The sequence below is a fragment of the Macaca mulatta genome, chromosome 5, assembly GCF_049350105.2.
Source record: "Macaca mulatta isolate MMU2019108-1 chromosome 5, T2T-MMU8v2.0, whole genome shotgun sequence".
NCBI lineage: Eukaryota > Metazoa > Chordata > Mammalia > Primates > Cercopithecidae > Macaca > Macaca mulatta.
Window position 1 is genome coordinate 166,278,604 of NC_133410.1, and position 18,011 is coordinate 166,296,614.

At 35.1% G+C, this 18,011-nt stretch overlaps 1 long non-coding RNA gene across 1 annotated transcript; it reads right to left on the bottom strand.

The window, feature by feature from the left end:
* Positions 1-720: 720 nt before the first annotated feature.
* LOC144340867 (uncharacterized) lies at positions 721-15,479 on the bottom strand. The gene is made up of 3 exons (XR_013417364.1): positions 15,356-15,479; positions 1,069-1,213; positions 721-836 (listed from the first exon to the last, which is right to left on the bottom strand). It is a non-coding gene; the product is annotated as an uncharacterized LOC144340867 (long non-coding RNA).
* Positions 15,480-18,011: the final 2,532 nt, after the last annotated feature.

Below are 18,011 nucleotides of genomic sequence, written 5' to 3' on the forward strand. Positions count from 1 at the left end.
ATACTGAGACTATGCGCTAGAAAATGTAAGGATAAAGAGAATTCTCATTGACATTCATGTGAAAAGGGGACCTTTTTCACAAACAGGATGTACAGTACCTAACTAGTAATTTTCAGCCCTCTGTTTTCTATTTCTGCCAACATCTATATAGAAATAAAAGCCACCTCCCCCACAAACCTCCCTTTCCTTTCACACTCAGCCAGAAGCAAAACATAATAAAACAGCCACTTCACTGGTTGACTGTGGTCAACTACAAAACCAAAAATGTTCAATTAAAGTGTCATTTTAAAACTGTAGGAAAATTTCAAGAATATGGAGCTTATTTAGTATGTGGTTTATTCACTTATTATTTATATAAAATTACTTCATTTGGTTTATGTAGTTTGATTATATAGAACAACTAGGGTTTGATTCCATTACTGACATTTTAATGAGCTTAGCCTCATTATTTTCTTGGTAGTCAAGATAAAAATAGATTTTTTTCACCCTTAAAAAGCTTTGTGGCTCAATCTGTTTGAATCTCAACTATTTCAATTTAAAAATGAAGAACAGAGGGTTATTGCTGATAGAACTTCATGTATTTGGATCACAATCCTACATTCCCCTATGGTACATCTTCATAGGAAATGGACCACCTGAATTATTCTATTGCCATATGTATTAGTCCATTCTCTGATCGCTATAAAGAAATACATGAGACCAGGTGAAGAAGAGGTTGAACTGACTCACTATTCTGCAGGTTGTACAGGAAGGTTGGTGGCATCAGCTTCTGGTGGGGTCTCACAGAACTTAAAATCATGGTGGAAGGTGAACAGGGAGTGAGGCACTTCACATGGCTGGAACAGGAGGAAGAGAGAGATGGGGGATGTGCTACACACTTTTAAACAACCAGATATCATGAGAACTCAGCATACAGTACCAAGGGGGATGGTGCTAAACCATTCATGGGAACTCTGCCCTATGATTCATTCACCTCCAACCAGGCCTGTATTAGTCATTTTCATGCTGCTAATAAAGACATACTCAAGACTGGGCAATTTACAAAAGAAAGAGGTTAATTGGACTTACAGTTCCACATGGCTGGGGAAGCCTCACAATCATGGCTGAAGGCAAGGAGGAGCAAGTCACATCTTACATGGATGGCAGCAGGCAGAGGGGAATTCTTCTTTTTAAAACCATCAGATCTCATGAGACTTATTTGCTGTCACAAGAACTGCACAGAAAAGATTTGTCTCATGATTCAGTTACTTCCCACAAGGTCCCTCCCACAACACATGGGAATTCCAATGAGATTTGGGTAGGGGCACAGCTAAACCATATCATTCTGCCCCTGACACCTCTCAAATCTCATGTCCTCACATTTAAAAACTAATCATGCCTTTCCAACAGTCCCCCAAAGTCTTAACTCATTTTAGCATTAACTCAAAAGTCCACAGTCCAAAGTCTCATTCAAGACAAGGCAAGTCCCTTCCTCCTATGAGCCTGTAAAATCAAAAGCAGTTGCTTCTTAGATACAATGGAGGTACAGGCATTGGGTAAAAACAACTATTTCAAATGGGAGAATCTTGCCAAAACAAAAGAGTTACAGGCCCCATGTAAGTCCCAAATCCAGCGGGACACTTAAATCTTAAAGCTCCAAAATGATCTCCTTTGACTCCATATCTCAGATCCAGGTCACTCTGATGCAAGAGGTGGGTATCACCCCTTGGCTTTGCGGGGTACAGCCTCCCACTTGGCTGCCTTCACAGGCTGGCATTGAATGTCTATGGCTTTTTCAGGCACACAGTGCAAACTGTCAGCGGATCTACCATGCTGGGATCTGGAGGATGGTGGCCTTCCTCTTACAGCTCCACTAGGTGGTGCCCCATTAGAGACTCTGTGTAGGAGCTCCTCCCATTTCCCTTCTGGTCTTCCCTAGCAAAGCTTCTCCATGAGAGCCCCGCCCCTGCAGAAAACTTCTGCCTGTACATTCAGGCATTTCCATACACCTTCTGAAATCTAGGTAGAGATTCACAAATCTTAATTCTTGACTTCTGTGTACCCGCAGGCTCAACACCACAAGGAAACTGCCAAGGTATGAGACTTGCACCATCTGAAGCCATGGCCCAAGCTCTACATTGGCTCTTTTCATCCATGGCTGGAGTGGCTGCAACCTAGGGCACCAAGCCCCTAGGCTGCACACAGCATGGGGACACTGGGTTTGGCCCAGGAAACCATTTTTTCCTCCGAAACCTCTGGGCCTGTGATCAGAGGGGCTGCTGTGAAGACCTCTGACATACCTTGGAGACATTTTCTCCATTGTCTTGGGGATTAATATTTGACCCCTTGTTACTTATGCAGATTTCTGCAGGCTTGCATTTCTCCTCAGAAAATGGGTTTTTCTTTTCTATCGCATTGTCAGGCTGCAAATTTTCTGAACTTTTATACTCTGCTTTCCTAATAAAACTGAATGCCTTTAACAGCACCCAAGTTACCTCTTGAATGCTTTGCTGCTTAGAAATTTCTTCCACCAAATATGCTAAATCATCTCTTTCTAGTTCAAAGTTCCACAAATCTGTAGGGCAAGGGCAAAATATCACCAGTCTCTTTGCTAAACATAACAAGAGTTTCCTTTGCTCCAGTTCCCAACAAGTTCCTCATCTCCATCTGAGACCACCTCAGCCTGGACCTTATTGTTTATATCACTATCAGGCTTTTGGTCAAAGCCATTCAACAAGTCTCTAAGAAGTTCCAAACTTTCCCACATTTTCCTGCCTTCTTCTAGGCCTCCAAACTGTTCTAACCTCTGCCTATTACCCAGTTTCAAAGTCGTTTTCACATTTTTGGGTATCTTTTCAGCAGCACCCCGCTCTACTGGTACCAATTATTAGTATTAGTCCATTTTCATGCTGTTGACAAAGACACACCCGAGACTGGGCAATTTACAAAGAAAGAGGTTTAATTGGACTTACAGTTCCACATGGCTGGTAAGCCTCACAATCATGGCAGAAGGCAAGGAGGAGCATATCACATCTTACATGAATGGCAGTAGGCAGAGAGGAGCTTGTACAGGGGAATTCCTCTTTTTAAAGCCATCAGATCTTGTGAGACTTATTAACTGTCACAAGAACAGCATGGGAAAGACTTGCCCCATGATTCAATTACCTCCCACCAGGTCCCTCCCACAACACATGGGAATTCAAGATGAGATTTGGATGGGGACACAGCCAAACCATATCAATGCCCCACTTCCAACACTTGGGATTGCAATTGATCATGAGATTTGGTTGGGAACACAGAGACAAACCATGCCACCAAAGAAAAAAAAAGTATAAAGGAAATAAAGAAAAATTTTGCATTTTATAATTCTTTAGTGATTATTAAATTCAATTAGTCAACCAATTTATAAGACTATATTGTAGACCAAATGTAAATGAGAAGAATCTCCAATGATGCCTGGGCCCTGGACGAGTCATTTAGACACTTCAGAGCTTAGGTGTTTTTTTCTGAAATATAAGTGTATTATAATGTGTAGCTTATACAGCTGTTTTCAGAATAAAACAACATCATAATTTGAAAACTTTTATAATTCAATATACAGATACTAGTATTTTATACAAACCATTATGCTAGGCAGTTCACTGATATAACAATGGGTTTTACTTAAGACTGGTACTCTGCAGCTCCCTCAACTTGTTATTACATTTCATATGCTTTTTCTTGGTGATAATTAAGATACTTATAAATGAAAATATTGAATCCTAATATATCATAAAGAATATCCTAATATCCTTGCAAGACTGGCATGCCTTCTGTCCACCAATCTTTTATATTTGACAGTCTTGAAAATATTTGATTACCTAAGTTATTTTACACCTTAATTAAAAATATTAGATTGTTGATTTATTGCCCTAGTCATAGCAATGAGTATTTTTTCAGGATAACTGATAATAGCCTCCCTTGTACTGGTTTCTTGACAAAAATAGTAAAGTCGAGAACATCAATACAAAGATCACAATACTCTTAAGCCAAATTGCCTATGTAACTATATCAGTGGTAACGTATATCTTGTTGGGAGCATTAAAAATGTTTAAATCACTTTTGATAAGCCTCTTCAGCCAGGGATAAGATTTGGACAGATGGAAATTGGAGTAGGCTTGGAGCAGAAGATGTGTCTTAGACAAAAACAGTTTGTAAGAGTATTGTTAGGTGAAAACAACCAGCATCCTGAATTTTGTTCATATATATATGGATAATGTAGAGCAGTGATTTGACTTCGAAGATCAAGTTTGTACCTTCTTTAGTAGACATTAGGGAATAGTCGCATGTCCTTAGCAGGGAATTATTAAGAAGAAAATACTGGCAACATTATTAGAAGAGTTTGTAAAGTGTGAGTTAGAAATGAAGATGTTAGAAAGTAGTGATTTATTTCTGCACTGGCAGGGTTAGGGATGCTGATCAATACCAGATGTCAGAAAACTGCAATTGAGTTCAGACCCTTTTTGATGACTTCAGCAGCTGTAGAATTCCAGATAACTGGCACTAGACAAGTCTGGACCAGTACCTTGTAGAGTATTTTGTGCTTCATCCATAAAGCAATAGAAAGCTACTGAAGGGGCCGAGCATGGTGGCTCACACCTGTAATCCCAGCAGTTTGGGAGGCTGAGGCTGGTGGATCACCTGAGGTCAGGAGTTCAAGACCAGCCTGAACAACATGGTGAAACCCCGTCTCTACTAAAAATACCAAAAATTAGCTAGGCATGGCGGCGAGCACCTGTAATCTCAGCTACTCAGGATGAGGCAGAATAGCTTGAACCTGGAGGCGAAGGTTGCAGTGAGCCAAGATCATGCCACTGCACTCCAGCCTGGCAACAGAGTGAGACTCCATCTCAAAAATAAAAAATAAAAAAAATAAAAAATAAAGCCACTGAAAATTGTGTATGAGTCAGCATTAAGTCAGGAAACTAGAAAACAGTCTATGTATTTCAAAAAGAAACTATTTTATACAGGAAAATAATCACTAACAAATCTGTTGGAAGAACTAAAAGGACAAACTCCAGAAAGGGCCATCAGTATCTTTCAGGTGCCCTTCTCAATTTGTGCTACAGAGGTTTTTTTTTTTTTTTTTTTTTTTTTTAAAAAGCTGCTATGAAACATAGAGGTGAATAAAGTTGAGAAAGCTACTACAAATGTCATCCCTACCCTATGGCCCTTGAAGAGGGAAATAAAGTCAAGTTAATCACTGTAAAATTTCATGCGTGCTCAAGTCCATTTGTCCATTGCCTCTGCCATTAAAGAATATAGTCTACTTCTCTGCTTCTCTTGTCCTGTAAGACTGTATCATATGGGTAGAATCTAAGTAATTTCTGAACCCTTTTGTCAAAGTCATCTAGGAAATGCAGTCTCCATTTTTCATGCCCTGGATAGGTGTGAAAATGGCCAACAGCCAATAGAACTGAAGAAAGATTGTCATGATAATATTTATGTTTTAAAATGTTCACTCCAGTTGACTTGTGAAGAAGAAAATGACAATAAAAAATAAATATCAGTCTGGATGATAAGTAAAGTAAGATGAATAAGATAACTGGACTATAATGTTAGCATTGGAGATGGAAAAAACTTGAAGATCTGCAGATATTTAAAACATATAATAAGCAGATTTTAAATGGGATTGTTTTTCATGCTATAATTTTATGAACTGTAGAACTGTACAGGTTTCTGTGGATTCTCCATTATCCCACTTTATTTCTCAATTAAGATTGGCTACAAGGGAATACTCTGCAATAATAAATATTCTGTAAATTATCAAAGAAAGCAAATAATTTCCTTTGCGGTTTTATTAGTGATATTTTAATATTGCAATCTAATTAAAACCTGAGTCACACAGAAATGCCATATTATTAAGAATCTTATTAGCTTACAGAGCATAAATACTTGCAACTAATGCCAAAGAGTTGCAGAATTCTATTTAGCACTTTAGATTTAGATTATCTGACTGCCACCAAATAAAAATAGAGAATTATCTCTTTATATTTTAATTTTGCAAGTAATCTACATACTAGCTCCTAGAAGTTCATCTTTGTGAGGTAATGAAAAGAGAGTATTGTTGTACGGGAATTTTATTATTAAAACATTCAACATATCTTTCAACATGCATTGACCTTTTAAAAGTTTTATGTGCATTGGAATTTGAAGCCTCTGTAAATGGCTTACAATATGTGACTATATGTGAAAATGTATCTAGTCACCTTCTACTCAACATTTTAATTATATATATCATTAAATATAGAATACATTAGATATAAAAATATAATAATATTAATTTATTCTATATACATATTGATATATACAGAATCAATAATTATATATACATGATTATATACAACAAAATTTAAAATAAAAGATTGAAAACTGAAACATCCTTCTAATTTTAGAGGACTGGAATTTCATTCTACAGCATTTTGAAGTCCCAGGCTGGTACTTTTTTCTTCGCTGTCTTACATTTCACTTTTTTTCTTATAGATCAATACCAGAGAGATCTGGTGATGAAAAATATTCATTGTGATAAAGTCTAAGACAGGATGAAATGTGCAACCTCCAAATGAATTCCTTATGCATTACTATCAAAATTCCAATAAACCAAATCTTATTTCTTTATTAAAATACTCTCAGGTATGATAGTTAAAAAATAGAACTCAACTCATTTTATTAAACGTAAAGGCTCTTAAGAGTAGAAAGATCTTTACTGAGGTTTGAAAAGGGGATGTGGTGGAATTGATGTGGCAACTTAATCATCAAAACCAAATATAATCTACTTCACAATTTTATTTAGTGCCATGGGGATATCACAAGTTACAGTGGCATGCCATGACTCTTCAAGGGTATTTTTAGCAGTAAAAAGTTGGAATCGGTCTACAGAATTAACAGTAGTTGGTAGTTATATGTGACAGGCAGGCCTTAGAGACTAGATTTATGAACTAAACACAAACAATGAGTGAGATAAGTAACAAACTCCAAAATCTCAGTGGTTTAACACTTGACAGGCTTTTTTCTCATTCATGTTACACTTACAATTCAGGTCAAGCCACTCCCCAGACTCCTTCTGCAAGTGTACCATCAATCCAGTTTTGCTTTGCTTTTTTCCATCCCATGGCTTAACCATCTTATCATTTGACTGCATGATCACCGTTGCAAAGGAAGAGAGAATGTGGAGAACTCTCAGCTGCTCTATGATAACCCCTAAATGACACATCTGACCTCCCTTCACAGCTCATTGACCGGAACTACTCATATGAATACCAGATAACCTCATGTTAGGCTAGAATATGTAGTATTTCTGTGTCCCCAGGAAGAAGAAAATAAAAAATGATTTGTTTAAAGCAAAACTGGAGCCAGTTACGTATGATAGGAGGAAATCCGACTGTACAGAAGGAGCATGATGTGCAGAAAGAATGATGACGGAAAATAGGTAATAAGCAATGTCACCTATCAGTGATAGAGTCTATCTTGGAGGATAATTGAAGAATAGTTATAGGAAGGCTGAAGGTACTCTGTATAAAAGGATGCAGGCTGACCCAGCAGCAGGTGCTTCATCTCTAACGATGAAAGTTAAATTGCCAGGCAGGATTTAAATCACTGTGGAGAACCGAAATGAAAGAGGCACTCTCCAGAAGTTTCTGTGGAGCAAGAATAAAATATGTATTCCTGAATTTAGTCTGGAATATATATTTGACACTTGGTATCTGGATCAAGGATTAAATCTAGTTACTAGAACTTAAAATAAGACACAGAAAGCTTGACTCAACCACTGATTAGTTTGTTTTAAAACATGTAAGAGAGAAACACACTGAGGTCACCTTAACTTAAAAAAAATTCCATAACAAGATCTCATGGCAATGCAAAAACAAAAATTTAAAATGTAACCATAGCATAGCCAGGATTCATCAAGACTGGACTGTAACACAGAAACTGTAAGGATGTCTAGAATGTAAAACAATTTTAGGCCCCAGGTTACAGTTGTGATCTCCCAACATCGCTGCTACCTGTGACCACTTTTGCATGTTTTAATGTTTCAACATTCAACACTATTACTCAGCTACATTTTATCGCTCTTTTAATTATTTTTCTTTGTATTCAGTGTTCAAAATCCCAAAGAGACTTCAGCTTCTTTTAGTGTGAGAACATACGATATTGTGTTCATTTTAGAACACTTACAAAAGATAGAACAAAATGATCACAATTACCATGCTCATATTTGTGGGAACAAATCTGCAAGTCACTCTTGCCTTCATATAGAAACAGTTGTTCTGAAGTTAGCACTCTGGCATACTTAATTTGTTTGGCTCTACCATTCAGAATTTAAAAAAATAAAATCACATAGATTTGAAAATAACATATGTAAATATAAAGATGATATATGTGTTTGTGTGTGAGAGTGGGCATGTGTGGTTTATGAAATCTGTATGCTCCAGGCATCACCAAACCATGAATAACAATCATGATTTTAACATTATTAGAGCATATACCTTCACCCATGTGTCAGCAAATGTCTTAACTCAAAAAATCCTCCAGTAATTTGGGGGAGAGTCTCAGAATACTTCCTCACATATATTCCAAATATGTACTCAGGTATCTCTACTTTGCCATTCTTGTCTTTCCACTTTGCTGCTTTTCTCTGCCAAGGGCTTTTTGGGTATCACTCACTACACTGGTCTCAGCAGTCCTCTATATATGGCTGGCCCCCATTCCACTAACTGACCTCTGCACAAGGAAACCTCTTTCCTCTTTGTGAATTTGTGTGAAGAGTGGTTCAGACTATCTTAGTTTCTCATGGTTCAATTAAGGCCAGACTTATTGAGGTATTCACCTATTTGAGTATACAGTTCTGTGAATTTTTACAAACTCATACAGTTACGTAACCACCACAACAACAAGATATAGAGCAATTCACTCACTTCCCCCCAAATTCTCTAGTGTTCCTTTATGATCAACTCAATTATCCAACATCCTGGCTCAGGTTACAATGGATATTGTTTTCTGTCCTAACAGTCTGCCTTTCCAAAAGGTCAAATAAATGAAATTGCACAGTTTATAGGCTTTGAATTTGGAATAGTTCGCTTAATTCATTTAAAATTCATTTAAAAATTGAATATAAAATTTTTGCATTGCGTTTTATTGCTCACTCGTATTCCATTTAATCCATTTAATGGCTATTCCACAATTGGTTTATCTATTTACTAGTTGATGAACATTTGAGTTGTTTACAGTTTCAGATAGTTGTTAATAAAATGCATAAACTTCCTTGTAAAGGTTATTTTGTGGATGTACGTTTTCATTTTTCTTGAGTAAACCCTGCAGGTAGGATTGCCGAATCAAAAGGTGAGAGTATGTTTATCTGTACAGGAAACCACTCAGCTGTTTCCAAGTAGCTGTGCCATTTTGCATTCCCACAAACAGTGACTAAGAATTCCACCTGCTTCGCATCCTCATCAGTACACGGTGTTATCTACTGTTTTGGGGCCGGGGTGGGGGGCAGGTTGTGCGTGTGTAGTTTAGTTTGCATTTCTCTAATGACTAAGGATTTTGAGCAGCTTTCATTTACTTATCACCCACAAATAAGACATCCTCTCATTTATTGCAGCTGTAAATCTTGAAATCAGGTAGCGTGCAGTCTCCAGATGTGTTCTTTTCCAAGTTGTCTTGGCTATTCTAATATTTGTGCTATTCCATATAAATTTAGAATTAATCTTGTCAAAAGCTAATAGATTTTCATTTTTTAAGTCTTTTTTGATTCTTATCAGTATTTTGTACTCATCAGTATATAAAGCAAATCAGTATATAAAATACAAATCATAAATGGCTTTTTTATTGCTAGACTATAGAAATACAGTTATTTATTTTAGCTTCTTATTTGAAATAACTGTAGACCCACAGGAACTTGCAAAACCAGTTTTTAATTATAGTCAAGTTAAAATTGTTTTATCAATTTGCTTTTCTTTTATGGATAATGACTTTGGTGTCATGCCTAAGAACTCATTAACTAATCCTGAATCAAGATTTTCTCTTATGTTCTCTTTTATAAGTTTTATAGTTTTACATTGAAATCTATGATCTGCATTGAGTCACTGTTGGTATAAGGTATAAGGTATGTGTCAAGATTCTCCTTTGATTATTGATGTCGTTGTTCCAGACCATTTGTTGAAGAGACATTCTTTCTTTATTGAATTGCATTTGCAGCTCTATGAAAAATCAGCTGAATATATTTGTTTAGCTCTATTCCTTGGTTCTCTATTCTTTTTCATTGATTTATATGTGTACCCCATTTCTAGCCCTCCACTGACTTAATTATGGTAATTATAGTATTTTAAAATTATGAAGTGTAAGTACTCCAAATTTATTCTTCCTTTAAAATATTTTTCTAGCTATTCTAATTTATGTACCTTCTTATACACATTTTAGTATAGGCTTGTATATATCCTCAGAAAATTCTATTGGGATTTTGATGGGAATTGTGTTGCATAACTGATGGTTGTATATTGACGTTTGTCTTACAACTCGTTTTTACTCCTCCTCATGTTATTTATCTTTTATCTCTGTCAGCTTTCAAGATTTTATTTTTTATCCTTAGTGATCACTATTCTGACTATAATGTGTGTATGTACTTTTATTTGTTTTCATTTGTACCTATCATTCTAGGGTGTCCCCTGGCTTTTTGGATATATAGTTTGATGGCTTTTATTAGTTTTGGAAAATTCTCAGTTGTTACCTCTTTAAATACTTCTTCACTGGGTTCTTTCTCACTTCTTCTTTGGGGATAATAACTACTCAAATGCCAGACGGTTTGATATTTTCCTCCATATTAGGAATGCTCAGTTCTTGTTCTGTATTCTTTTTGTATTTCAATGTTCCTAAATTATACAGAACTAATTTTTCTTTTGTTGTGTTTGCTATATTGTTGAGCCCCCAAAATGGAACTATTCATCTCTAATACTCTATTTTTTATTTCTTGAATTTTCTTGTAGTTCCTATCTCTATTTCAATCCCCCATCTGTGCATGCATGTTATCTGTTTTCCACTAGACTCTTTATCATATTAATTATGATTTTAAAAATTGTTTTACTGGTAATTGCAACATATGGGTCATCTAATTTTGTTCTCTTGACTGTTTTTATTCTTGATAATAGAATTTTCTTTTCTTTCCATTTTTCCTCATAAGTTTTGATTGAATACTAAATATCATGTATATAACAGTAAAGACTGATACAAATAATACGCATCCTGAAAAAATGGGCACTATTTTCTTCTGTCAGGCTATGAGTGAAGGAGTTAAGTCAATGTTGTCAGAGATTAAACTGTATTTAAGTTTTGTTGTTGCTATGGTTACCAGTAGTGCACAAATGCTTCAAATTTGTATATAATTGTCTTGCCTTTAAGGATGGGCATGGTGTGCTGGGTTTGCGTGTGTGTGTGTGTGTGTGTGTGTGTGTTTGTATTTCAGTATCCCTGATTCACTGTCAGTTTCCCTGCACTGACAGTTTCCTTGCATTTCTCAGCCATCTCTGCACACTTATGCTACAAAGGAAGTTACTCAGCCCACAATTGCACTGCCCCTAGTTGTAGACTGCTATTACTTGTTGCTTCAATCTCACTAGGCTTGTGGTGGAGGGCTTTCTGTTATCGTGGTCTTGTGCCAGCCTTCTGCAAGCCCTGTGTGCCTGGGCTATGTATGTGAGAATTTCTCAAGGTGCCTGCCTCTCTTCCTCATGGTCATCAAATTGTGTTGTGTCTGTGGTGTGTCTTATGTGGGAGAGAGATTCCTGCTTCATTTCCAATAGTAAGAGCCCTACAATGTTAATGGTGTAGGTACATGGTCTCAGGACTGTCCCTCTTTGAAGGGTGTTGGGTTTGGCTGTGTCTGCTTTTCCCCACAAAATAGCTCTCTACCTTTACCTGGAGGTGAGAGCATTGGATATCCCACATAAAGTGGCTTGAGGCTTTAGGCAGGGGCAGGGCTTTATGCCTACAGCAGTATTTAGGAAAACGTGGAGATTTTGGAGAGCTGTGAGTTCTCCTAAGTAGTAATGGTGGGGATGTCTTGTGAGCTGTGGGAGAGGGCTAGAACAAAGGAAACTGAGCAGCTTATAGTAATATTCCTGATATGTGGCCCAGTGACCCTAGACCCTGTAGAAAGAAGAAACCATTTTCTCTTTAAGGGGAAACCTCTTTCTTCATAGTATCACTGACAGTAGGACGATCAACATCTGAAGAAGTATCCTATTTTATCCACAAGGATGTCTGCTCCAGTGAGGAAAATTGTAATACTACTACTAAAAGACATTTCCCAACATCCCGTTGATTTATTTTTAACTCAGGAACCATTGTGTAAACCAAAACTACGTTTTCTTGTTTAATGCCCAAGGATCTGGTTCTTTTTACAACCTTTTTTCCATGTTGAGGTAAGGAGAAGACAGAGCCTGCATGTGCAGCTGACTGTAGTCCAGTATAAACCATTACTCTCTTACGAACTAGAGCTGGGACAATAGCAGAACCTACACACGCACTCTCTCTCACACACACACACACACACCCCATGCTATCACACACAAACACTCACAGATCTATATGACACCCACTCAAATCAAAAATTTAACAAGTTTTAGGTTACAGATATACAAGTAAACATTAAAATTAGACAAGAAAACTAACTTCTAGGGACACAATTTTGATTATATATTTACATATTTTATTTTTGTAAGAAAGTTAAAATCTTGGTCAGAACTCTCTTGGCTGCATTCTGTCACTTAACTTTCCTGGCTTACAGTTACATAATTTAAGGAGCTCACTAAAGCAGCTTTACCATTCCTCCGTCCCATCCCCTGGTAAAAATAGTCCTCTGCCTCAAAGGTAAATCTGAGTTTCCAAATTAAAAGGGAAATTTAGTTAAAAAAAAAAAATCTTTAAATCCTTCCTTCAAAGGGAACTGCATTGCATTTCTGGCAACACTAAAATTTAAATCATTTATTTTGGTCTTCTATTTATATGAGGAAACAGTATTTGGAAAGTTTTTAGACTATAGTGAAAAAAAAAAAAGAGTTTTGTGGAGTCTATTTCTCTCCAAAATTACATTTTGTTTGGCACCTCTGAGTTGCAACCTCTTCGTGTAACCACCTTTTTTTATTTTCTCACAGGGACACATCTAAGAATCAAGCCATAACTCTGTTCTCACACCTTCATCACAAATGAGAGCTAAGAAATTCTGTCATAGTGGGAATTCCCGTAAGAAGATGAACTTTGGCATTTCAGGGACTGAAGAGAGGACACTTTCAAAGTCTTTTGTGAAGATGTTATAAAATATGTTCCTTTGGAAGCAGAAAAGCAGGATAATTTTGCATTCTACTCTGATAGCATTATACATATGTGTTTACTTTAGAGAGCAGTTATGAACTAATTTTTAAATGACTTTCATAAAATAATGATACATCTGTAAACATGAGGTTATGGGAAAATACTGTAATACATGCATTGTATATTTAATTATGGCAAATTTCATTCTTTCAAAAATACAGAAAATAGTATATCAGACCCTTTGTACTTGCATGGAGATTTTAAATGTATTAATATTTTTCAGGTTTGCTTCACACCACTTTCTTTTTATTAAAAAAAAATTACAATAGTATAGTTCCAGGATAACCTTTCTCCTAACCTCTAGATAAATACCATCCTGAAGTTGATGTGTATGAATCCTATATGTTTTGGTATCTGTACTGTATATGTAGATATGCATAAAATTGTACATACTATTAGTCTTCAGGTTTAGATTTTATGTTAATGGCAACATACAGTTTCTATCACATTGTAATTTTTTTAGATTGAACATAATGTTTTTAAGTTACGTACATGTTGATACAGTAAAGTGGGTTTTTAAAAGTTAACTGCAGCAAAATCTTGCAAATATGAACAAAATAGTTTACTCATTTGTCTACTAAGGGAAATTTATATATTTTTTTATTGTTACAATCTCTGATAAGAAAAATGGTTTTGTAAGAATCTCAAGCATAGAAGAGTGTCTCAAAGGTAAATATTTTGAAGGAAAATTGCTAGGATATGCACATGTTAAGTGTATTAAACGTTATTAAAATGTTATTACATGTATTAAAATATATTTTTATCCAAAATATGTGTACCAATTTATGCTCTAACCAGCTATGTCCAAGGGTTTCTACTTCTTCACACTTATGTCAGTGTTTGGTGAATCCAGACTTTAATTTTTCCAATCTGAGGACTGAAAAATGGTGCCTTATTGTTGTTTTAATTAATTTGATTACTAGTGAGAATGAGCATGTTTTCATATATCTGTTGTTCATTTGGCAAATTGCCTGCCTGTAATCTTTGTCCTTTTTAAAAATTGGTACATTTGTCTATTTATTATTCATTTAAACATTTTTTATATTCTGGATACTAATCTTTAGTTGGTTATATTGGTTGCAAAATGATATGATTGGTACGCTGCCATTAATATGAAATCTAATAATGCAAAACCATAGCACACACACATATACACATGCACATATGTGGTAATCATACAAAGTTATATGAGATTTATTTAGATGCTAACTTCAGAGGTTATCTAGAGGTTGGGAAGAAAGTTGTGCTGACTACTATATTGTTATAATTTATTTTCTTAAAAATGAAGAAAGATAAGCCGGGCACAGTGGCTCACATCTGTAATCCCAGCACTTTGGGAGGACAAGGTGGGCTGATCACCTGAGGTGGGAGTCCGAGACCAGCCTGACCAACATGGTGAAACCCCGTTTCTACTAAAAATACAACAAAACAAAACAATCCAGGCATAGTGGCGCATGCCTGTAATCCCAGCTACTTGGGAGGCTGAGGTAGGAGGATCGCTTGAACCTGGGATGCAGAGGTTGTGGTGAGCTGAGATCGCGCCATTGCACTCCAACCTGGGCAACAAAAGTGAAACTCCATCTCAAAAAAAAAAAAAAAAAGTATAAAGCAAACATTATAAATATTAATATATTTAAATCTGTGTGGTTTGTCATTTACTTTGCTATACCTTTTCAAACATATTTTATTATACATTTATCAATATTTTTATTTTATTTTGTATTTTTTGACTTGTTTAAGAAATCTTATCCTATTCTGATATTTTAACTATTTTTTTCTAAAACGTTTATAGCAATGCTTTTCATACTTAGAGATTTAATCTACATAAATTTCAATAATTTTATTTGTATCTTTAAAAAACTTCAGGTGGGCAGATCACTAACTCAAGAGATTCAGACCATCCTGACCAACATGGTGAAACCTCGTCTCTACTAAAAGTACAAAAAAAATAGCTAGGTGCGGTGGCACGTACCTGTAGTCCCAGTTGCTTGGGAGGCTGAGGCAGGACAATCGCTTGAACCCCGGGTGGGCGGAGGTTGCAGTGCGCCGAGATCGCAGCACTGCACTCCAGCCTGGGCGATAGAGCTAGACTCCGTCTCAAAACAAACAAACAAAAAATATATTCAAACTTATAGATGAGTTGAAGGGAAAGTATATATGTTACTCAAATTCCCCAACTGTTAATATTTTGGCAACTAGTGGTATCATTTTCTTTTTCTGTCCATTGGAGAGTAAATTGTCCTTTCCTCCTTAATATTTCAGTGTGTATTTTCTATTACTTAACCCACAATATAATGATTGAAATCTGGAAATTAGCATGATACAGTATTATTTTCTTGCTACAGTTCTTATCTTATATCCCAATAATACATCCCAAAACACGTTTTATAGCATATTGTCATTATATGTCCCAATAATTATGCCAATACTATGCTTTACAGAATTGTTCCAGTAATATGCTAGGCTATGATCTCCAGTTGTTTGGTCACCCACCAATAAACATTGTTGTGGAAGTATTTTTTCAAGGTGATAAATATTTAAATCAGTAGACTGAGTAAAGGGGAGTACCCTCTATATTGTTATTGCACCTCATTAATTATTTAAAAGCCTTAAGAGCAAAGACTGAAGTACCCCAAAGAAGAACAATTTCTGCCTCCAACCTGCAAATAGGCATCTTATCTTAGTTTCCAACCTTTGTACACAAGACTGCAACATCATGCCTGCCTCAGTAGATTTCAGTCTTGCCAGCCCCTGCATTTTCATGAGCCAATTCCTTAAAAGAATTCTGAGTTCATAAAGTTTTTAAAACCTAAGTTTATGAGTTGTAAATGTGCATCTTACTGGTTCTGTTTCTTTGGAAAGCTCATATATATACACATATGTGATATAATATATATATGTTATATATATAACATATATATTATGTATATAGTTACTTTTTAAAAGGAATGGATTTAATTTAATAAGTAAATATACATTTAAGTAAAGTAAATATATGTAAGTAAGATATATTTCATGGATTTTTTATTTAAACTTTCTTTTATTCACCTTCCTATTATATTGTGTTTCCTGTCCCCCTCCCCAGCATTTTGAATTAGGAAATTAATTCATATATTTTCATTCATTCATTTTTATTGATACAGATGTTTATGGCTATGATTTGTTCATCTCTTAACTGATTTAATATAGTGTAGAATTTCAGATATGTAGTTTTTCACTCATTATTTTTTAGAGATTATGTAATTTCAACTGTCATTTCCCTCTTCACCCAAGTGTTATTTAATAGAAAGCTGTAATGTCCAGATGGAAAATCCTTTTAAAATGTGTTTATAAATTCTTTTTAAACTGCATTTTAGTTGGGTCTCAGTTTGTAGTATGTCTACACCTAATATATAATCAATGCTGTGATTGGTCTATGTAAACAAATTAAAAATATGTACTCTCTATTATTAGCGTATAACTTTCTATATTTATCCAAAATATTTATCTAGTTGATTGCATTGTGTAGATATTCTACATCCATATGTAGTTTTTGCCCGTCTGATCTTTTACTAAGAGTGGTATGTTCAAATTCCCTATTGCTAACGTGGTTTACTCCTTGCGTCTCTTGACAAATTTCTACTTAAAGAAGTGCTTGCTAAGTTACCTGGGGCATAGGTACTCACACATATTTCATTTTCATCATAAATTACGGACTTTTACATCACAATGTGTCTTTCTTTGTCGTCTATAATACATTTATTTTGGCTTAAAATTTACGTTATTTAAATTAAAATTTTGAGTTTTAAGAAAATTTAAAATTAAATTTTTAATTTTAAATTAAATTAAAATTACATTCTTTAATATTAGAATTTGTCATCGTTTCAATTTGCCAGGTATAGCTTTGCTTTTACCTTTACTTTTTAGATTTCCTGAATAATTTTGTTTTTGGTATGATTTTGTGTATATAATCAAATCTTGCTTTTGGAAGCAACCAAAAATCTTTTCTTTCTGTAATAGGTGAGTTAATCTCATTTACAGTTTTAGTAAATATCTCATTTACTTACACATTTTGTGGCAAAATTCATGTTCACTAGATATAATTTATTAATTGTGCTGCTCATATTGTCTATAACTATTAATTTTTATCACTTGCATTAACTATTCCAGTATGATGTACATGATGTCTAGTATGATTCCATTTGGCCCTTAAACTTGATAAATAACTGCAAGCAAGTTCAGAGCTGTTGTATGTTCCTAGTAAATTTTCTTCATTATATAATAATCCTCTATTCCTAATAGGCATATTTGTTTTAAAGTAAACTCTAATTACTACCAAAATATTTATGTCAGCTTTTAATTCATACTTCTCTCACTTTTTTCCATTAATTTTAAAGTTTCTGAGATCTATACTTTTTATATGTCATGGGGGATTGCTTGCATTGTTTTCCATACACAGTTTATAAAGATGATATTTGATATTTCTTCTGTTACTTTCATTATTTTAACTTTCACAAATAGTTCCTCAATTCATTTGAAGTTGAATTCAATTATTTTACTATATCATAGTGAGTAGTTTTCTCCATACCAGATACTAAAAAATGTTCTGTCTTTTCTCTAACTTTTGTTGTTTCCTTTTTATTATTTGT